This window comes from Carlito syrichta, unplaced genomic scaffold, assembly GCF_000164805.1.
Source record: "Carlito syrichta isolate Samal-C Ts95f unplaced genomic scaffold, Tarsius_syrichta-2.0.1 Scaffold308211, whole genome shotgun sequence".
Classification (NCBI taxonomy): Eukaryota; Metazoa; Chordata; class Mammalia; order Primates; family Tarsiidae; genus Carlito; species Carlito syrichta.
The window spans coordinates 42760-66772 of NW_007252307.1; the positions used below are offsets into that span (position 1 = coordinate 42760).

General features: G+C 34.7%; 1 protein-coding gene and 1 pseudogene across 2 annotated transcripts in view; both read left to right on the plus strand.

The window, feature by feature from the left end:
* Positions 1-24013, plus strand: part of LOC103267715 (uncharacterized protein C8orf34-like) — a 318318-nt gene that overhangs the window by 39724 nt on the left and 254581 nt on the right. The window lies entirely within an intron of this gene.
* Positions 20554-21938, plus strand: LOC103267714 (annotated as a pseudogene). Its single transcript, XR_002482383.1, has one exon. The product of XR_002482383.1 is annotated as an elongation factor 1-gamma-like (transcript).

The following is a 24013-nucleotide window of genomic DNA, read 5'->3' on the forward strand; positions in this document are numbered from 1 at the left end:
CAATAAAAAAAAATTAGCTGGATGTGGCAGCAGGCGCCTGCAGCTCCAGCTACTTGGAAGGCTAAGGCGGAAGGATCTCTGGAGCACAAGAGGTCGATGCTGGGGTAGTCATGAGCGTACCATTGCACGCCAGTCTGGGTGATAAAGTGACACTCCAACTCAAAATAAACAAATAAATAAATAAATAAATGGCAGAGAGTATCAGCCTGGCTGACTATATGATCAAAGTTTGAAGATCAGATAGGTTGAAAGTATAAGGTTAAGAAAAGAATTATAAGAAAAAGTAGGCAAAAGAAAGTTGAAATAGCTTAATGATGAAAAGTACATTGAACAGGGAGACATAAAAATCCACAATGTATATGCATTTAAAACAATTTCAAAATACATGAAGTAAAAACTGACAGAACTAAAATTAAAAAAGAAGTTATGTATAATAATAGTTGTATATTTTAATACATCTCTCAATAAATTGATAGTAAAGTAGACAAAATTCATTAGGAATATAGAAGACAAACTCTATCAATATTTATTACAGATTAAAGTTTATAGCACAATCTACCCAACAGCTGCAGAATACAAATTCTTTTCAAGTGCAGATGAGATGTTTGTCAAATGGTTCATATGCTGGGTTAACTTTCTACTCTGATCACATAGTTAAATTAAAAATCAATAACTATGATATTTAGGAAAATCTCAAAATATTTAGAAATCAAACACTTAGTAACTCATGGTCAAAGAAAACTCAAAAGATAATTTAGAAAATAATTCAAACTAAATGATATTAAAAATACAACACATAGAATTTGAAGAAATGTAGCAAAGAGTGCTTAAAAAGAAACTTAGAACTTTAACCAAAAATTTTTAAAAGTATGAATGTAAGTTTCTATGTTTAGAAGTTGGAAAGCAAATGTAAATTGAATCCGTAATTGAAAGAAGGAAATAATACAAATAAAATGAATCAATGTAATAGGAAAAATATTAACTTACAGAATACTAGCAATGTCAAAACTGAAAAAATTCTAGTAGTACTGACAAAGAAAAACTAGAGAACCACAAATTACCAATATTAGAAATGAAAAAAAAACTAGATTTTTACTACAGAACTTACAGATACAGAAGATAACAAAAGACTATTACAAAAAAATGCACACCAACATATTTGACAACTTAGATATAATGGGAAAAAATTCTGGCAATACATATCACACTGGATATAAAACAAGAAAAGATAGTACATCTAAGTAGTCTTATGTATGCTAAAGAAATTAAATTTATAAGCAAAATGCTTCCCCCACAAAAAAGACGTCAGGTCAAATGATTTCACTGGCGATTTTTATGAAATACTTAGGGAAGAACTACTGCCAAATGTAACAAACTCTTTCAGAAAATAGAGAAGAGGAAATAATTCTCAGATTGTTTTGGCACCAGCATAGCTGATGCCAAAACCTGACAAAGACATTAAATTACAGATGAATACCCTTTATTAGAATAGATATATACTCAAAATAAAATATTATTAAATTAAATCTCTATGGCTCAATGCACTCTCAATCAAATTTCTAATGAGCTTGAAAAAGTAAATTGACGAGCTAATTCTAAAATTTATGTGGAAATAATGACTTTGAATGGCCAAAATCGTCTGAAGAAAGAACAACAGCATCAGTGAAATTACAGTATCTGATTGCAAGACTTACCCCAAGGCTACCGTAATCAAGACAATGTGGTATTGACATAAAGATAGGCAAGCAGATTAGTGGAATGGATTACGGTCCAGATATAGAACCTCACATATGTGGTCAATTAGTTTTTAACAAAGTCACCAAGGCAATTTGTTATAGAACAAAAAATATTTTCAACTATTGGTGCTGGAACAACTGGATAAATGTAAACCAAAAAAAAAAAAAATGAACTTTGACCTTCTGCTTTATACCATAACAAAAATTATTTAGAAATAACAAAAATTACCAAAGACCTCATTAAAATTACAAATTTCTTCTGAAAAAAGTGAATAGCAAAATAAAAAGAAAAATTACAAATGCGTGCCACTCACTGACTGGGAGAAAATATGCAATATATATAACAAAAATGTGTGTCTAGAATATATACAGACATTCTACACAACAGTTTTTAATAGACCAACTAACCTATTGAAAATAGGCAAAAGACTTCAATAGACACCACCAAAAGAAGATAAAAAAATGGGAAATAAGCACATAAAGAATGTTAACAAGATTAGCCATCAAGGAAATATAAATTAAAACAGTACTGAGATACCACTTCACCCCAGCTAGAATGGGAAAAATTAGAGACTCTCAGCACCATATGTTGCCAAGAATGTGTAGCACTGGAATTCTCAAACATTGCTAATGAGAATGCAAAATTTTGGAATCACTTTGAAGAAAATATCTGGCAATTTCTCATAAAGTTCAATATGTACTTACCCTATAACCTAGAAATTCGCAGCTATTTTCCCAAGGGAAATGATATGTGTTCACAAAAATACTTGTAAAAGAAAACAGCTATAACCAGAACAGAAAACAATCCAAATGTCAATCACCAGGAAAACATATAAACAAATTGTGGTGTATTTATACAATCGAATGCTATTCAACAATAAAATGAATTAAGTATTGATCATGTAACAATATGGATGAATCCTATTGCTATTTACTGAAATGTGTACCTTCAAAATTCATAAGTTGATTCCCAAACCCCGATGTGAGGGATAATTAAGGAGTTAATTAAGGTAAAGTGAAGTCATCAGGGGGGAGTCCTAATTCTACAGAATTTGTAGCCTTGATAAGAAGAGGAAGAGAGGCGGGGCTCAGTGGCTCAGCCTGTAATCCCAGCACTTTGGGAGGCCAAGGTGAGTGGATTGCCTCTGCCCGCGGGTTCAAGACCCACCTGGGCAACTTGGTGAGACCTCATCTCTACAGTAAATCAAAAAATTCAGCCGGGCGTGTAGCACATGCCTGTAATTCCTGCTACTCGGACGACTGAGGTGGAAGGATCGCCGGAGCCCAGCAGGTCGAGGCTGCAGTGGCTGGGAACGGCCACTGCACTCCAGTCTGGGTGACAGAGTGAGACTCCAACTGAAAAAAAAAAGAAGAAGAGGAAGAGAGTAAAATCTCTATCCCCCTGCACATACAAAGGAAAAAGCATGTGAGAAGCAGTAAGGCAGCCATCTCCAACCCAAGAGGAGAGTCTTCAACAGACACTGACAATCTTGGCAACTTGTCTCGCAATGTCCAGCCTCCAGAACTGTGAGAAAATAAATTTCTGTTGTTTAGGCCACCCAGTCTATGGTACTTTGTTATGGCACTAAAATGCTCATAAACATTATGCTGAAAAAAGAAATAAGACTCAAATAGCTACATGCTATTAAAGGACAGGCAAAAACTAATCTATAGTCAAAGAAAACAGAACAGGTGGGGAGTGAAGGATTGATTTGATATTGATGTAAGAAAATTTTCTGGGGTGATGGTTATATTTTATATCTTGAAGCATACACTTATTAAAACATACAATTGTACACTGCGTATCTGTGTATTTCACAGCACATTTTACTTTTAAAGAATAAAAAAGTAGTTTTCAAATATAAGAAATTATGGATGCATAATGTTACATCATGAGAATGCATAGTTACATCATGACCAAGAGTCAATATGAAACTTGACAATTGTCTCTGAAATGAAATGATGATGATGGTGTTGAAATCTTCAATTATATAGTGAATTTATCTACATCTCCTTGCAATTCTATCAATTTTTACCTTGTATATTTTTATGCTGTATTGTTGGGCAAATATATATTCAGAACTGCCATGTCTTTTTGAGTAACTGATCCTTTTATGAAATTACTCTCTTTTTCCCTGATTAATTTTGTTGCTCTGAAGTTTGCATCTGAAATTAATATAACTACTACTTCTCTCTTTTGATTAGTGTTAACTTGATATATCTTTCTCCATCCATTTACTTTTAATCTTTATTTATCTTTGCATTTAAAGAGAGTTTCTTATAGACAGATATTTGGACTGTGGATGACTTTGGCAATCTCAGTCTTTTAATAGGTGTATTTAAGTCATTAACATTTAAAGTAATTACTGAGGTAGTTGTATTAATATCTACCATATTTGTTTCTGTTCTTTCTTTTTCTTTTTCTTTGTTCCTATTGTCTTCCATTCTTTGTCTACCTTTGTTGTTTTAATGGAGCATTTTATATTATTCTATTTTCTCTCCTTTTTTAGCGTATGAGTTATGCTTTTTACCTATTTACTAGTTGCCAGAGTTTGCATATACATTTATAACTATTCTAAGTTCACTTTTAAATTACATTATACTGTTTCATGAATAGTGCAAGTACCTTATAATATCTAAATAATCCTAATTTTATCCTTCTATCCCTTGGGTCATTGAGGTATTTATTTCATATATAAGCATACACACACACACACACACACACACACACACACATATCAGCATACATAATTTAATACAATGCTGTTATTATTTTGAACAGGTATTTGTTAGATCAATTAAGACTAAACAAAAAGTTTTTATGTCACCTTCACTATTTTTTAATACTCTTCTTTATACAGATTCAAGTTTCTGACCTACATCATTTTCTATCTCTAAAGGACTTTTAACATTTGTCAAAAAACAGGTCTACCGGGAACGAATTTTCTCAATTTTTATTTGTTTGAAAAAGTCTTTATTTTTCCTTCAGTTTTATAGGACAATTTTATATGGTTCCAGATTCTAGGTTGGTTTTCATTTCTTACAAATTTAACTCTATTCTCTTCTTATTTGTATCATTTTTGAGAAGTCAAATATAATTCTTATGCTTGCTACTTATAGGTAAGATTTTCTTAAAAATCTGTTCTCTTTTTGTTTTATTTTTTATTTATTTTAGAGATGTGGGGTACATGTGAGGATTTGCTACATAAGTAAACTGCATGAAGGTGAGGTTTGGGCTTCTAGCAAGTTCTGTCTCTTACTAGTAGTGGACATGTTACCCAATGAGTGGTTTTGTGCCTCATATTTTCTCTCCCTTTGTCTCTCCTTTAGCCTTCTTTCAAGATTTCTTCTTCAAATTTCTGCAGTTCGAGTATAATATCCCTGGATGTAGTTTCATTGACATTTATCTTGCTTAGAGTTATCTGAACTTTCTGGATCTAGGGCTTAGTGTTTAACATTAATTTGGGAAAAATTTCAGTCAACATTTCTTCAAAAAATACTTCTACTCCTTTCTTTCTTGTACTTCCATTATGCATATGTTACACCTTCTACAGTTATCCCACAGTTCTGAGATATTCTGATCTGGGATTTTTTACATTCCCTTTTTTTTTTTTTTTCTGTTCTGAAAATTTTTATTGACATAGCCTTAAGTTCAGAGATTATTTCCTCAGACGTGTCCAGTCTCCTTACGAGCCAAGCAAAGTCATTCAAGTATATTATAATTTGTTTATTGCTAGCATTTCTTTTTAATTTTTTTCTTAGAATTTTTCTCTCTATGCTCTTATTACCCATCTCTTCTTGCATAGTCTACTTTATCCACTAGATCCCTTAGTATATTAATTAAAGTTTTCAAAATGTTTCTGTTTGATAATTCTAATATCCCTGTCATACCTGAATCTGATTCTGGTTCTTGCTCTCTCTCCCTTCAAACTATAGGGTTTTTTGTTTGTTTGCATTGCTTGTTAGAATGTCTTCTAACTTTTTCTTGATGTTTAGTCATGAACTGGATAAAAGGAACTGCTATAAATAGGCCTTTTTAAAATGTGTTGAAAAAATGGTGAGGGGATGGTGGAAAGGAAGTGTTCTATAGTCCTATGATTGAGTGAGTCTGTGCTTCAGGACTTTGAACTTCACAGGTACTCTCCACTCTCTCCTTAGGTAATTCAGGATGTCTAAAATGAACCTTCTTTTTTTTTTCTTCTAAAGATTTTACAGTTCTAAATCTTACATTTAGGTGTATGATCTCTATTGAATTTATTTTTGTGTATTGCTCAATTTTATTGTTTTGCACAAGAATATCCAGTACTCTGATCACCAGTTTATCAAAAGACAAATTTTCTCCATTGAATTTGCTTGGTAATCTTGTTGAAAATTAATTGACCGGAATCTATGAGTTTATTTTTAAACTACCAATTTTATTTCTGTGATCTATATATCTGCCTTTGGGGCAATACTACACTACCTTAATTACCCTCGTTTGTGGTATGTTTTGAAATTGGGATGTGTGAGTCCTTAAACTCTGTTCTTTTTCAAATGTATTTTCCTTGTATTTCTATATGAATTTTAGGATCAGCTTACTATTTTTTTTTTTTTTTTTTTTTTTTTTTTTTACAAAAGTCATCTCAAATTTTGACACAGATTTTATTGACTCTGTAAGTCAATTTGGGAAGTATTACCTACATTAAGTGTTCAGATTCATGAACATGGGATACCTTTTAAATTACTTAAATATTTACTTTTTTCAACAAAATTTTGTAGTTTGTAAGAGTATGGATCTTATACTTTTTAAAACTATATTTCTCCCTAAATACTTTTAAAAAATACTATTGTCAATTGAGTTGTTTCTTTATTTTCTTTTTGGATTCTTCGTTGATAGTATATAGAACAAGATTGATTTTTGTACATTTTTTTTTTTAAATTCTGCAGTCTTGCTTAAAATTTGTTAGTATATTTTTTAGTTATTCTTTAGGATTTTCTATATACAAGGTGATGCCATCTGAAAATATGGTTTTTCTTCTTTCTTTCGAACCTGGATACTTTGCATATCATTTTATTGTCTAATTCCCCTTCCTTGAATCTTCAATAAAATGTTAAAGAGAAGTGATTAGAATAGTCATCTTTGTGGGGTTTTTTTTTGTTTGTTTATTCTTTTTTTTAATCTTGGGAAAAGAATTTAGTCTTCTACATTAATATGTTAGCTGTTAATTTTTTTTGTAGTTTCCCTTCAAAAGATTGAGAAAGTTGTCTTTTATTTCTGTTTTTTTTTAATTATGAAGTATGTTAGATTTTTTGTCAAAACTTTATTCAGCATCTATAAGATGATCATGTGGGTTTTTAAATTCTATTAATATGATGCATTGCATTAATATTTTATTTATAAGTTACATCAAGCTTGTATTCCTGAGACAATTCCTTTTTGTCATGTCTATAATTCTTTTTATATGTTGCTAAATTCAGTTTGCTAGTATTTTGTTGAGAATTTTTATGTCTGTATCTGTAAGAGATACTGCACTTTTGCTTTAACATTACCTGGTTTTGGTGTCACTTGACACTGGTTTCATGGCATGAAGTGGGAAGGATTTCTTCCACTTATATTTTTTGGAAGAGTTTGTGAAGCACTAGTACTAATTATTTAAATGTTTGGCAGACTCAAACCAGGCAAAGTGGGGACCAAAGGGAGGTCACCTATATGATGACCACTTGTATATCTAATCCTGAATTGTAACCTACATCTTTAAAATTAAAAAAAAAAAATTTTTTTTAAATATTTGACAGAATTCTCCAGTGGAGGCATCTATACCTGGACTTTTAAATTACTAATTCAATTTCTTTATGTGTCACAGGTCCATTCAGATTTTATATTTCTTCTTGAGTTAGTTTTGGTGATCATTGTCTTTCTAGGATCCTGTCCATTTTATCTAAGTTATCTAATATGTTGCCATATAGTTTTTCAGTGCATTCCTTTTTTATTTCTGTCAGGTTAGTAGTAATGGCCCCTTTTCCTTGGTTTTAGTACTTTAATCAATCTCTCTCTCTCTCTCTCTCTCTCTCTGTCTCTCTCTCTCTCTCTCACTCTTTTGTCAGACTAGCAATGGTTTGTCAATTTTGCTAATATTTTCAAAGACCTAACTTTTGGTTTTATTGAGTTTCTCTAGTCATGTACTTGATTATGAAGTAATAAATATATCAATTCCATTCTGCAACAATATTTTTATTTTTAAAAGAGACGTTTAAAGTTGTAGGAAACTCTTCTGGATTTAGCTTTAGAAATAAGTTAAAACATTGAAGGAAATTTAAATTCAGTTGAGACAATTAAAGAAATTGTATATCTAGTAACTCATTTCAAGATTTTTGTTTTGTTTTGTTTTGTTGGAGATGGGCTCTCACTCTGTTGCCTAGGCTAGAATACAGTGGCACGATCACGGCTCACTGCAACCCACAGCCTTGACCAAGAATTTCTTAAATACACTGTTTTCTATGTGTGCCCCAAATGGGCTAACACGTTTTTAAAATGCAATAAATATATCTACAGGCTTATAATTTTAAATTTTTTAATTTTAAATTTTGTGAATATATAAAGTTTACAGTCATATATCAAAAGTTTGAGATGTTTGATATACAAGAACTCTAATTTTAGACTTTCAATAAGTTCTCCATTGAAACTGCCAAAACTATTGACAGTATAAAGTAGAGCAGCACATTTATTAATGTAAAGATTGTGATTTTGCTTTGAATTAAATTTATTGTATAACCCTGGTTTTATTCTAAGAGTTTCCATACTTTTTTTTTTTTTTTTTAAGTTAGAGTCTCATTCCGTGGCCCAGGCTGGAGTGCAGTGGCAGGCTCACGGCCACCCCAGCATCAACCTGCTGGGCTCCAGCGATCCTTCTGCCTCAGCCTTCCAAGTAGACAGAACTACAGGTGTGTGTTAACACACCCAGCTAATTTTTTATTTATTGTAGAGATGGTCTGCCAAGTTGCCAGGGCTGGTCTTGAACCCAAGTGCTCAGGCAATCCACTCACCTCGGTCTCCCAAAGTGCTGGGAATACAGGCTGAGCCAATGAGCCCGGCTCCATACTTTTTATAAAGTATGATATAATTAATCTTTATCTAAACAGAGAATCAACATTAATTACATTCAGTCATAAGAAAGAAACTTGTTGATTTTGGTAAAATGACCTACCTTCTCTTCCTCCCTCCCTCCCTCTCTACCTTCCTCCTTCTTTTCTTCTCTCTTTTCCTCCTTCTTTCTTTCTCTCTTTTTCTCTTTCTTTCTTTTCTATCTCTCTCTCTCCAGTCTCACTTTCACCTAGGCTTGAGTGCCATGGCATTTAAATGGCTTACTTCAATCTCAAACTCCTGGGCCCAAGTGATGTACCTGCCTTAGCTTCCCGAGTCCCTGGAGCTACAGGCACATATCACCTTGCGAAGTTTATGTTTTTTCAATGTTCACTAATTTACTAATTTCTGTTTTATTGAAAGTTCTATTGATCAGTTCAAAAAGGGGAGTGTAGTATAGTGAGGAGGAGATGCTTTAGAAACAGGATATCATTGTTTAAGCCTCTTGAGTTCACCACTCAGTACAAATTAGTACAACTTTGAGCCAGTTATTTTTGCTTCTCTTTCTAAAAGTTTCCTCATCTGCAAAATGGATACCGTGCAAAGGATCGCTGTGAGAATTAAAAGAGTAAATTTATATAAAATAGTGCTTGATGAATAGAAATAAAAAACATTTTGTGTTTGCTATTTTCTATCTCCTTTTTTCTTTCATCTTTTATGCTGGTGATATTCATGCATTCTATCTACATTCTTTGGGATTTTAACATACATTTTTTTGTCTAGCCTTCTTCTTCACAAGACTAAGATTTAGAACACTCTTGTGTTGTCCCTTCCCCATTCCATGTTTTTGTTTCCTAGGATTTTAGTTCTGTTGTATTTAACCCCCGCTCCCCCAAAGTTTATTGATGTTTGTTTTTACAGACAGTGCTCCTTTAGATTTATCAACATATTTTTTTTTTTCATCTTTGCTTCTTCTATTCCATTTCTTCCTTTTGGATTTAATTTCTTCTCTCTGAAGATCTTTTAATTGTTTATTTTTGTTAGAGTCCTTATTAATGAGTGCTCATTCTTCAGTATTAATTCAGTTAGGTATAGACTTCTAGAATGGTCATTCCTCATTAGGATTTTGAAGACATTAATTTGAAGATCAGTTTGTCTCTTCTATATTTATAAGTCCTTTCCTTTGAGTGATTCTTGAGATGTTTTTTCTTGGTGTAATTTTATCCTCCATGTGTCAAACTCTCTAGCAATATTTTTTTCAGAAAAAATGTAAGTATGAAATATTTTAAACAAACAGAAAATTATTTACATATGTCAACATTTTTTCATATTTGCCTTAAATATTTTTTGAGGGAAAAAAACTGTAGAGATAGAGCCAAGTTTTTGTCCCCATCATTCAAGTTCCCTTCCTTCTCCAGAGGGAGTTATGATGCTGAAGTTGGTTTTTAATCTTTTATTTTATGGTTTTACATGATCAAGAATGTGTTCATAAAGTTGTAACTTTTTTAAATGTACATCTATAGTATCATATTTTATATATAACTCATATAGTTTCTTTTTAAAAATTATGTTATGGAAATATATTCATGTAGATACAAGTAGGTCTAGTTCATTCACTGCTACTTAGCATTCTATTGTATACAAAAATGTATTTATCCATTTCTCTGCTAGTCAGTTTCTAGATTTACACTATTACCCTGCTATAAATATCCCTGTCCTGTCTACTTGGGCACCTGTGCTGAAGTTTCTTTTAAGTACACATCTGAGAATGGCACTTCTAGGTCATGAGTGTGTGTGCAATATGCAACTTTTTAGATTTCTCTAAATGTCTTGTGTTTGTTTGTATACATATGTGCATTTCTCTAGAGTCTGCATAATAATTCTCCATAAGGGGACTGCTTCCCCCTCCCAGGCACTTTTGTAAACTTGTGAAGGTGTTCTCACTTGTCATAACATCTAGGTGGCACTACTGTCATTTAGTGTGAAGAAGTCAGGGATTATGATACAACACCTTATATTGTGCAAGATTATCCTGGTTACTGAATAATGGCCTATTTAAATTGCCAGTATTGACCCTGTTAACACGTATTTCTATAGAGTATATACATAGAAGGGAAATTGCTGATCTGAATGGTACAAACATCTTCAGATGCAGTTCTCATTGCCATTGAGCTCTAAAGGGATTGCACTCATTTACCTTCATACCATAGTGATATCACATTTCAAAAAAACTTTGTCAATGTGATTATGAAAAAACTCATTAATTTAAAAATTTTCATTATTCTGATAACTAATAAAGTTGAATTATCATATTTTTCATTCCCTTATTTATCTCTGCTGTGTTACAAATGATTTCTTTATTATTATTATTATTTACATTTGTATGGATCAGGAATTTTGTCCTTCTTTGTAATTTGTGTGATTCCTTTCTCATGGTTATGGATTTTGAGAAGAATGGCCCAGAATGTGAAACACTGTCATCATTTAATACCCAGAGATACATGTTATCAACATGACTTATCACTTATAATGTTGCCCTATAAAATCAGATGAGGTAGTGGTTGCTAGCTCTTTACCATGAAGCTACCTTTAAAAAAGAACATTAAAAAAATTTTTTTAATGGATATAGTGTGTACAAGTGCAGTTTTCTTACATGCATATATTAAATAGTGGTAGAGTTTGGGCTTCTAGTATACCCATCACCTGAATAGTGAATATTACCAACAGGTAATTTTTCAACCCTCACCTCTCTTCCACTTCCCCACCTTTTATAGTCTCTACTGTCTGTTCTTCCACTCTGTATTTCCACGTGTACCCTTTGTTTAGCTTTCATTCGTAAGTGAGAACATGCAGTATTTGACTTTCCAAGTTAGTGCACTGAGGATAATGGCCTCCAGTCCCATCCATGTTACTGCAAATTACATGCTTTTTTTCTTTTTTATTGTTGAGTAGTATTTCTGTAGATACTTCATCCTATTCTCTGACTTTCCCTATAACTCTTGTTTGATTTTTGGTTATCTTGTTCATTAATATTTTTAGTTTCAATTATTATATTTTTTAAATATAATTTTCTTTGTTTTTATATCCAAATTTGTTCTTGTTACTTGCCATTTTTCCTTCAGTGGTCTTTTTGTCTTTTTAAACAATTTAAATAAATTTATTTTTAGTCTTTGAAGTAAAACTATCATTTGCAGTTCTTGAGATACTAATTTTATTTGTTTCTGTTCCCCCATGGTCGTTTTTTGTATTGTTTGGTTTATAATTTTTTTTTTTTTTGAATTGGAGTCTCACTCTGTCGCCCAGACTGGAGTGCAGTAGCCGCTTCCGGCCACCGCAGCCTCGACCTGCTGGGCCCCTGCGATCCTTCCACCTCAGCCTTCCAAGTAGCTGGAATTACAGGCATGCGCTACCACACCCGGCTGATTTTTTGATTTATTGTAGAGATGAGGTCTTGCTGCCCAGGCGGGTCTCGAACCCACGGGTTCAGGCAATCGGTTTATAATTTTTAATTGTGACCTAATTTGGTGGAGTATGAGACTCATTTTCCCTGGGCTGCAGAAGCACACATGCAAAGTGGTTTTTGTTGTTGTTGTTGTTGCCGTTATTGCGTCTTACTGGACTCTAGGGGGGTTTGCAAGTTATTTTCATGTTGATTTCTCAGTTAGGTTTTCTTCATCACTTGTGCAATGTAGACTTGGGCTTTACGCAAATTATTAGTTTTACACCTCCATATGGCATAACTTTGAAATTCCATTTCTAATGCTTTCTTTTCCAACGAGGGTTATCAGTGAATGACAAGCTTCCCTGCCGTTTCCCTAGGTGAGTGTGAATAATTAATTACTCTTGTCTCAGTTTTTAGCAGTAGTTTAATGTAATTTACAGCTCTTTGGAGTTTCCAGGTTTGTTTAGGAGATTCCATTCCAACTCCCCAATTTAGATGAGCTGAAGGCCCTATCTCTTTTCTGTATAAATTACCACCACTAGCTTTATTCTAGATCTTAAATTTCTAGATTTGTTCTTTTTCATTTCTACCACATGAAAAGTTCATCTACTTTTTAACTTATTTGATGCATTCTATTTTGTTATACTTTGTCTGGCAGCCAGTATTTGAAGTGGCAGAAAGCCTTTTGTGACATTCAGTCAGCCATATTGGTGGAAATGAAAATTGCCTACTTTGAATGAAATCCAAATACTACTAAAAAATGCAATGAGATATACATGCAAATGCATCTCAATTATTCACTTCTAAACACAAGTTGCAAACATTATGAATGCCATCTTTTAAAAGTTGCTGAAAAATCATGCAAATTCATAGCAGATACACATATACAAATAGATATATAACTATCTATATCTCTATCATTGTGTATTAAACCAAACTACTCTCCACGGTTAACTTTGGGCAGTGACATTAAGGAGGGAGGGATCTTTTATTTATTCATTTTTTACTTTGTATACTTCCTTATTGTGTGATTTTTGTATACAGCCACTATTAACAAGAATAATATGCTAAAACTACTAATAATTTTAGGATTGTAGATATTCTGTAATTTCCCTGATTAGTAGCTTGGTAATTGCTAACAGTGAAAACTCTGTAAACCTGAAATGAAGATTGTGAGCTTGTTTCGCAGACTATGTGTAGTGGGTCAGACAGGAGGCATAGGCTACCTCAGAGTGAATGCCAGGATCTGTGCACAGGAGCAAGCATGGAAGTGATGAAGAGTGGACGGCACCTTGGAGGTCTGCTGAAGAGGAGGATCGCGTGAATCAGACCATGACCACAACAATCCACTGGGATGTCCTCCACATTTGTGTCAACCCAATGGCATTTTAAGTTTGTTAAAAAGAACCACGAAGTTTGTGGGGGAATTTAAAACATTTATAGAATATAGGTTGTAGGTATTAGATCTTATCCACAAATGGCATTTAAAGGTCAATTGAATTTCCCTCTCACAGCTAACATCAACTTCAATTCTATTAGCCATATACTCCCTTTTATATTTTTTTCATTCTTATTCAGTCTTTCACAAGCCATGTTTGCTTCCTCATGATACAAGAATGCTTACAATAAATCTTCTTAAACCTGTTTTCTTAACTTATTTTTGACTCTACTTACAGATCATTTATACCATACATGCAACCTATGTTATCCACATTAACAGTGACTAAATGTGTGTTTTATTAAATTTTGAATATTAAAAGAACCACAGGAAAAAAAATTGCCGTATCTACATATTGATTGAACAATACTTCAGACTACATTATTTCCCTGCAGGGTAAAATAAAGTTTGTTAGCTTCTGTGTTTTGTAATTAACTCATTACCCATTTATATTTGGCATCTCAGTCGGTTCTTAGTTCTAGGCAAATAATTTTACACTGAAAAATCCATTAACCTTCTCTGTGGGAGAATCATTTTCTTGTAAATTAAATTGCCTAATTAGCTGCTCCTTTGGAAAACCAATGCTGAGCTTGATCCCCAAATGCTTAACCAAAATGTTTCTACTTTTAAAATAAACCACTTACAAATTGCTTCATAAGGATATCAGATTCAAATTACTATTTATTAGACCAGTAATGAGGCTGCTCATCCTAGGAATTAAGTATCACATCATGACAAAACTGTTATTATATTTCATTGCTATTTATTTGCTGTATTCCCACCCAGATCTTGTAGGTTAAGTCACAAAACCCCCACCTTGGATGTGGGCTATTGGAATGTGCTTTGGTTCCCTTACAAACTACCTGCCACAGAACAACCTTGTAACAAAAAGTGTGATTTTTTATCAAGTCAGCTTCCTACACTGATAAGGAATAAATGTACTGCCAAAGAGTAGTTGAGAATCATTGATAGTCTGAGAATATTGTGACTTTCGTGATGGTTTCTACTGAACATTAAATCTGTAATAACAGGGATGTTTTCCTATGTGCTATTTGATTCTAAGGGATATGAGTCTTTCCAGACCAGATGCCCACAGTATAAATAGCAGAATAACGGGCAACCATGACGGTTGACTGTCAGAGATGAGAGGCTAAGTATTAGAGCAGATGTGCGTTAGTAATGAAATATTTCGGAACATTCTCTGCCTTGATTTTTGGCCACTTGAATTAAATGCCTTTATAACTGGAGAAAGAAAAAGTGGAATTTTTTCTCTTAAAATATGAACAGATGCTAAAAAGCCTGGAGTTCAGAAGGTACGTCTTTATGAATCTGGCTTTCATCTGTTACTCCTCATTTATGTATTATGAACTTTTTAGATGAAAGTTGCACATTAACCCTTAGCATTTTTATTCTGAGTCAACACAGACCAAAATGAAGTAGTCCATTATTCAGTGAAGGTAGTTTGTGTGCATACTAATTTAAGAGTAGTATTAGATAACTACTTATTCTTCACTTCATTTTGGGCTTTGAATCTGATTTTTATGACTAATCATAAGTATGAAAATTTAAAAAAATTTTTTTTAATTTTGAAAGGCAAGTGTATGTTTTTATTAATTTGCTAAAATCAGTAAAATGTTTCTATTTTACAATACATTAAATTGCCCTTACAAAATGGACAAAAAAGAAAATCTCTAACACGTAGTTTCTTTTTTTTTCTTTTCAGAATGTACCAATGTAGATGATTTAATTAATTGAAGAATATTTATAATTGTAAAGAATATGGTAGTAGGAGGAGAAAGATGGAAGTAGAGAGAGAAAGTTCACAAGCATGGGAAGAAATTTTTTGTCTTCTCGCCAAAAAAAACCAAACAAAAAACAAATTGGCTAATTCTTTTTGTAATTATAGTAGGATAGTGATGCCAGTAGAGTTTATGGTTCTATTTCCGATTAGTTGCTAAGGTCATTGATTATGCTGTGCCCTGTGCTAGGTATTGCATTTTCATGAGATACAGTCACTACCCAAATATAATAGCAGAGAATACAACAAAAAAATTTAGAAATATGTACAAGATAAGGAGTGATTCAGGGGAAAGAATGATTCGTTCTGTTACTGGAAGAATTAGAGAAGATGTGATGGATTAACAGAATCTTGAGTCATAAAGATGGGTTTTCTTGTGAGAAGATGGAGTGGGAGAGGAGACACCAATAAGCATGAACACTAATGTTAAACAAGATAAGATCATATTTGCATTTAAAAGATATTCTGCTGGTTGTAGAAGTGATAAAAAGTGGTTATCCTTAGATCTGGAGACCAGAGGTAACTAATTGCAGGAATCCAGATGGAAAATAATAATTGCACTCTCACAGTGAGGAGCCTAAAATGATTTCTGTGTGCCTCGCCTGGGTGAAGGTTGGTGTCAACAATATGGAAAAGGAATTCAATAAAAATAATTTTCAGTCTTGGAATAATATTTTATATTAGAATCATTTTAAAGTTTTTTTTAATGCATCCTGTAAATTATAAGACATATGGACGAGTCTGTAAGTTGGGGGTGGAGTTGATAAAGGAGACAAAACGGGAAATTTCATTTTGCACATTAAAACTGCTTCTAGAGAGCTTTAACACAAGACTAGAAGTAATAGTGATGGAAACTTGGGAAATGGCACACCAGTCCCATGGCAAAGGATTGCTTTTCTTCCATTGTCATAAGAATAAACAAGATCTGCTTTAAGAGTCACCTAGATGAAGATTTATCTACATGAAGAGCTCATCTGAACTTGTTTTCATTCATAGATGTCTACAAACACCTCGGCTAAAAAGTTAAATTTGAACATGATCTATTTATGAAGTTAAACATAGCCAAGAACTTTCAAGGTTTCAGAAAAGAATGGATAAATGAACAAGTAAAACATATGGAGGGCGATGTGTAATGGCTCACGCCTATAATCCAGCGCTTTGGAGAGTCAAGAGTTTGAGAAGAGCCTGGGCAACCTAGCAAGACCCCATTTTTAAAAATAAAAATAAAAATGAGCTGGGCATGGTAACACATGCCTGTAGTCCCAGCGACTTGGGAAGCTAAGGCAGGAATATCACTTGAGTCAGGAGTTCCAGGCTGCAGTGAACTATGATCATACCACTGTACTCTAGCCTGGGCAACAGAGTAATACACTGTCTCCTAAAACAAAATGAAACAAAAAAACATACTAAGTAATATGTGCTATGATGTAGCAAGATCATGTGTCTGGGCCCTATATAAATGGAGGAAGATGAGATGTGAGTAGAAGAGCTGATGAAACAAAGTCCCTAAAAACCAAGTTAGTACAGAGAGGAAAATTAGGTTTAGAGAAAGGTAGCAGAGAACACAGAATTATACTAGGTGTTTCACCAGACAGGACGCAGAACACTGAGGATGATAAAGACGGTAAAATTGGCTGAAGTCAGATAATGGAGAGCTTTGCATTTCACACTAAATGGTTTGAATTTTGTCCTTCAGTCAGTGGAAAATTTTGGAAGGGCGTAAGCAAGGGAATCACATGATTTTTTTTTTTTTTGTAATGGAACATCCTAGTGACAATCCAAAAAATGTATTGGAAAGTATTATGACCAGAGGTAGAGGGAAACACATACACACGTATGTCAACCAATACGTCACACCGGAGCCATGGGGGAAGAAAGAGGTTTATTTCTTACCTTTTTGTGTGTGTTCACTTAGTTTTGTGCTATAAAAAAGCAGAATTGAGTTGTATATTCACACATCCTGAACATTTTACTTCTAAGTATTTGCCTTACACTGTCTTGTGTCATTTCCTAGTTTGCTCTGAAGCCAGGACCTAAATTAGTGGCAACAGTTTTATCTTCTTTCAGCTACAGTCATGCATCACTTAACAATGGGGATACGTTCTGATAAATGCATTGTTATGTGATTTTGTCACATAACATCATAGAGTGTCCTTACACAAATCGGGGTGGTAGAGCCTGCTATCCACCTAGGCTAATGGCATAGCACATTGCTCCCAGGCTACAAACCTGTACAACGTGTTGCTGTACTGACTACTGTAGGCAACTGTAGCACTGGTAAGTATTTGTATATCAACACATATCAAAGCACAGAAGAGGTACAGTAAAAACATGTATGGAAAATTTAAAATGACACCCTCATCTAGCTTACCATGGTTGGACCTGAAGAACCAGAAGTTTCTCTGGGTGAGTCAGTGAGTGAGTGGTGAGTGAATGTGAAGATCTAGGACATTCCTGTAAGGCAAAAGCATTTGGGGGAAAATTATTTGATGCATAACTTATTGGTTCACATATAAAAACACCTGTCTCCTATGAGATTAGAAGCTCCTTGAGTGGTAAAACTTGCTCTTTTTTATTTTTATACGTGGTAATTTGGCATGGCATCCGAAACATTGTTGGTATTCCTAATACTTGTCAAATGTGGAAACATTAATTTTTTAAAAGAAATTAGGATTTTTATTTATACCCTAAACTTCATAGTTATAAATAATAGCTAGATGTGTATCCAAAGCTATATTTTGTGGAATACCACCACAAGTTTTTAAAAGATACATTTCCTAATTGGCACAGTTCATTTGGCTTCAGGCTACTCTGTTAACCAAGAGATGCCTTTCAAAGATGTTTTGATGACCATCAGCCCACACAAAATGTGAATTAACCATCTCAATCTACAGAGATTCTTTCATCTATTCTAACACCATTAACCTCCAATCCTACTGACACTACCACATCCTTGATACCTTCCTTAATTAACAAGTTTACAGATAAATCGTCTAATCTGGTTAAATAGCCAGGAAAATGCTTATAAACCAAAAATTAAAATATTGATTTCTTAGCCAAAGTAAATATCTATGTAAAGATATATGAAACAAGTCCTAGCTCCCTATATTTTAAAAGCTATCCTTCCAGATTTTACAGTTGTGACATCTCTAAATATATCTGCCTTTGTTTAGAGAGGAGAGGTTGAGATTGAGTCAGAAAAATAAAAGCATTAACAAAATGCTATGGTTATTAGAGCCATCATAAGAAATGTGAGTGTCCTTAACAAAAGGCTGTGGAAATGTGAAATAAAAACACAACTTTTAAAGGGTTTTTAAGAAGTGTTTTCTTTTTCCTCAAATGGAGTGACCTACAGATCCCAATGCTTCAAAAGGAGAAGGAGAGCTCCAATGAAAGCCAGCTAAAAGATTGTGGAGGTCTTGTGTTTCAGGTCTGGGCTTATCTCCTTTAGAAAGCTAAAATTAAAAAAAAAGACATTAACTCCATCAACACAGTTTTTGCCTGATGTTATATTCTGTTGAAGTGATAAATAAATAAAACCTTCACAGATTAATGAGAAACAGATATGTAATTGAATAATGACGTTACTGGTAAGTGAAATGGCAGAAGCACGTGCAAATTATTGTGTATTTTACTTAAGAAATTTAAGTTGCTATTGCACTATGTACTCAGATGTCAAATTCTTAGAATAAAGAATGAGCAATGTTGACTTGGTCAGTATAGTCACTATTGCCTCAGCCTTCAGCTCACATTTAATTTTTCATAGAAATGATGAGTTTTGCAAAGTTATTTGAGGACTTCAACAGTCTTTCCAAGGTGTTCTCTCTCTCTCTCTCTCTCAATCCCTTGATATTCAAATACACTTCTGAAGCCCCTATAATCTCATTATTCCTATATGTCTTTTCTTTTTCAGTTAAGTCAAACTGATCCTCACTTCTCAAAGACTAAGCATAGGATTTCTAGTGTGCTGTAGCAATTCATGCCATTCTTCACCTTTTCTGATATTTTCAATTTGCATCTTTTCACAATATAGCCAGATTCCAACAAGACTAACTGACATAGTTAAACAGATGGGGAAGTAAGGCTAGGAGGGATTTTTGAATCAGAGTTGTTTTACATATTTTGTCACATCACTGAAAAGTAGTTTTGAGTTACATATATATTTGTTTCTCTATTCAAGCTTGAAATGTGTGGCCTTATGCAATGGAGTTGGATAGTACACCCTTCTATAAACTTCTTTGATCCTGGTCCTGCATTAGGAAACAGGAAACTTGCCATGTACCAGGTTGCTGCTTTTTGGAAGACTTCTACCAAACAGGGGACAGGTCTAGTATGGCAGCAGTTTCCAACCACGTCACTTGCCCTTTCCCTTTCCCCTGGGTCTGATTCTCTCATCATTGGTCCAGGCTTCTGGTCTGTGATCTGTGACCTTTATCCTGAGGCAGAGGATAAAGGTCAAGGGTGAAAGAGAGCAAATGTTAGGAGAAGAGAAAGCAGAGGAAAACAGGTTTGTTTGTGGATGCCAACACCATAGATGTTATAAAATATAAGCTAGGTATTTGGATGCAATGGAATTTGCAGAGTAAGATTGATCTTCTGGAAAGAGAGGGAGGGTGCATGGAGAGAAAGGGAGAGAGAGAAAGAGAGAGATTGAGAGGGAGGTCTAGATTTTAGTAGGTACATTGAAAAACAAATGTGCAAAGGACAGATTGTTGTCTCTCTCTAGTCACTGGAGGAGGAAGCTGATATTCTTAGAGCTGAATCAAGAGTAGGGTGCTTGGCCTTTCCAGTCACCAGAATTCCTCCCATAAAAAACATCTTAAGCATCTTCTTTTTTCCATTTGGCCCAATGGGGGCAGGTAGAAACAGTCTCAGCAAATTGTTCCTTTTCCTATTTCTTTTCATTTGAATTTTTGGATATCTTTTTCTCTGCTTTATATTATGCCTCATCCCTTTCCATTTTGTTCTTGTCTGCCCAGATTGGCCTCATTGCTCCTATTCTTTTGAGTTTACCTCTAGCACTGTGGTCATGATATTTTCAGAACTGGGTTTTTGCTCCTTTAAAGAATGAGAATCACCATGGTGGCTGGGACCCTGTACACATATCCTGAAAACTGGATGGCCTCGAGACCCTCCTTACTGCTCAGTACAGTGGGGCTCAGATCAGCGTGCTCTCTGCACACCCCACTTCCACTTTGACCAAACCAACCACACCCCTGAATTTCTCTGCAAATGTCCTGCCGGCAAGGTCCTAGCATCTGAGGGTGATGATGGATTCTGTGTGTTTGAGAGCAATGCCATTGCTTACTATATGAGCCATGAGGAGCTGCATGGAAGTACTCCAGAGGCAGCGACCCAGGTGGTGCAGTGGGTGAGCTTTGCTGATAGCGACATAGTGTCCCCAGTCAGTACCTGGGTGTCCCCCACTTTGGGCATCATGCATCACAACAAGCAGGTCACCGAAAATACAAAGGAGGAGGTAAGGCGAGTTCTGGGGCAGCTGGATGTTCAACTGAAGACGAGGACTTTTCTGGTGGGTGAACGAGTGACACTGGCTGACATCACAGTTGTCTGCACCCTGATGTGGCTCTGTAAGCAGGTCCTGGAGCCTTCTTTCCACCAGGCCTTTCCCAAGACCAACCGCTGCTTCCTCACCTGCATTAACCAGCCCCAGTCCTGTGCTATCTTGGGGGAAGTGAAACTTTGTGAGAAGATGGCCTAGTTTGATGCTAAAAAGTTTGCAGAGAGTCAGCCTTAAAAGGACACCCCATGAAAAGAAAAGGGTTCACGGGAAGAGACAGAAGGCCCAGGCTGAGCAGAAGGAGGAGAAAAAGGCGGCTACCCCTGCTCCTGAGGAGGAGATGGACAAATGTGAGCAGGCCCTGGCTGCTGAGCCCAAGGCCAAAGACCCTTTTGCTCACCTGCCCAAGAGTACCTTTGTGTTGGATGAATTTAAGCGCAGGTACTCCAATGAGGACACAGTCTTTGTGGTGCTGCCACATTTCTGGGAGCACTTTGATAAGGATGGCTGGTCCCTGTGGTATTCTGAGTATCTCTTCCCTGAAGAGCTCACCCAGACCTCTATGAGTTGCAACCTCATCACTGGAATGTTGCAGCGATTGGACAAGCTGAGGAAGAATGTCTTTGCCAGTGTCATCCTCTTTGGAACCAACAATAGTAGCTCCATTTCTGGAGTCTGGGTCTTCCGAGGCCAGGAGCTTGTCTTTCTGTTGAGGCCAGATTGGCAGGTGGACTAGGAGTCATATACATGGCGGAAACTGGATCCTGGCAGCGAAGAGGCCCAGACACTGGTGCAAGAGTACTTTTCCTGGGAAGGGGCCTTCTAACATGTGGGCAAAGCCTTCAATCAGGGCAAGATCTTCAAGTGAACAACTCTTGCCATTGCCTAGCTGCCTGCACCTGCTATTCAGGGAGATGGGGGTCATTAAAGGAAACCAGACATTGAAAAAATATATATATATAGAAACAGAGTATGGGTGTTTTATAATGTGTATGCTTTTTTTTTAGGTCCCACTGGGTTAACTTATTCTCACTATATTTTAGGAGGAAAATCAATCCGTTCAAAGATAAAGTTTCTTGACCAAAGGTTAGAGGTCAAGGTAAGCTAAAATGAATGTGTACTCTTTCCCCAAATCTCCTCTGAACATATCCTGCAGAGCAAGACTTTCTTCAATCCTGTTTCCAAGGAAGAGAGAAAAAGAGAGAGCATAGTTGTGAGGAAAGAGAAGAGAGAGAGGGAATGAGCATTTAAAGGACAAAATATTAAGAGTGTACATTTTAGATGCTAAAATAATGGTCATAGCAGAATGGGTCCATCTTTTGTATCACAACACTGAGAGTGAAAACTAACTCAGTGAAACACAGTGATAAACTGCACAAAATGCATGACTACAGTTTACTCTTTTATTTTAACCTCACATAAAATATTTGAAGTGAGATTTAAAGGGTTTGTATAATTCTAGTCTAATTCTAGACTCTCTAGAGACCTTTTTTATATGAAATAGAACTATATGGCCACAGGGATTTTTTTTTTTTTTGTATAGAGTTGTGGGTGTATTCAAAATGGATAATCATACAAGAAACAAGAACAGCTTGAAAGAAGGTACAAATTATAAATAAACAGGTAAGGTTGAAGTTGGCCAAATAAGAGTTTCATTCAAGCTGTTGCTATTAAACATGATAGCATCTTTTAAAAAATCTGGCTATGGTTATACTTTTATTTTATATATTAAACATTTAAAGGCATTTACAATTTTATATTCATGTTTAATTATTCAAAAAGTTATGTTTTTAATTTGCATGTAATTACATCAAATACTATTTGTTTTTGTGAATATTAGACCACTAAATTTTAGTTTGCCGTAAGAATCTACTAAATCTTTAATATAAATATTTCCAAAAGAGAGGTCAAGTTTAAAGGTTAAATAGGATTTGTGCTTTATTTTAATATTGGCTCTGTCACTCTAGTTGAGTAATACTAGGAAGTTTAATAGATGCTTTAAGCTTTTGATTATTAGTCTATAAATTGTGCTGCTGGATGGAACAACTGAAACAATGTGTTATATTTCATCATGTTTAGCACAAGGTACAAGCATGCCTCAGAGATATTGTGAGTTTAATTCCAGACCACTGCAATAAAGTAAATATTGCAATAAAGCTAGTCACACTTTTTTTTGTTTCTCAATGCATATAAAAGTTATGTTTATACCATATTGCAGTCCATTAAGCGTGAAATATAATTATGCCTAAAAATAATGTACATACTTTAATGAAAAATATTTTATTGCTTAAAATGCTAACGATCATATGAGCCATCATAGAGACACAATCTTTTTGCTGGTGAAGGGTCTTGCTTCCATGTTGACTGACTAGGAGGGTGGTTGCTGAAGTTGGGGTGGCTGTAGCAATTTCTTTTTTTTAAATGCAATTTCTTAAAATAAGACAACAGTGAAGTTTGCCACATTGATGGACTCTTCCTTTCATAAAATATTTCTCCATTGCTGTGATGATATTTGATAGCACTTTACTTTCAGAATTAGAGTCAATCATCTCAAACCCTACCACTGCTTTATCCACTAAGTATATGGAATAGTCTAAATCCTTTGGTGTCATTTTTACAGTGTTCACAGCATCTTCACAAGGACTAGTTTCCATCTCAACAAACCACTTTTCTCACTCAACCATAAGAAACAACTTCTCATTCATTCAAGTTTGATCATAAGACTGTAGCAATTCAGTCACATCTTCAGACTCTACTTCTGATTCTAGTTCTCTTGCTATTTCCACCACAGCTACAGTAACTTCCTCCATGGTAGTCTTGAACTCTTCAAAGTCATCCATGAAGGCTGGAATCAACTTCCTCCAAACTCCTGTTAATATTGACATTTTTACCTCCTCCCATAAACCACAAGTGTTCTTAACAGCATCTAAGATGGTGAATTCTTTCCAAAAGGTTTTTGATGGACTTTTCCAGATCCATCAGAGGAATCACTATCAATGGCAGCTGTAGCCTTACAAA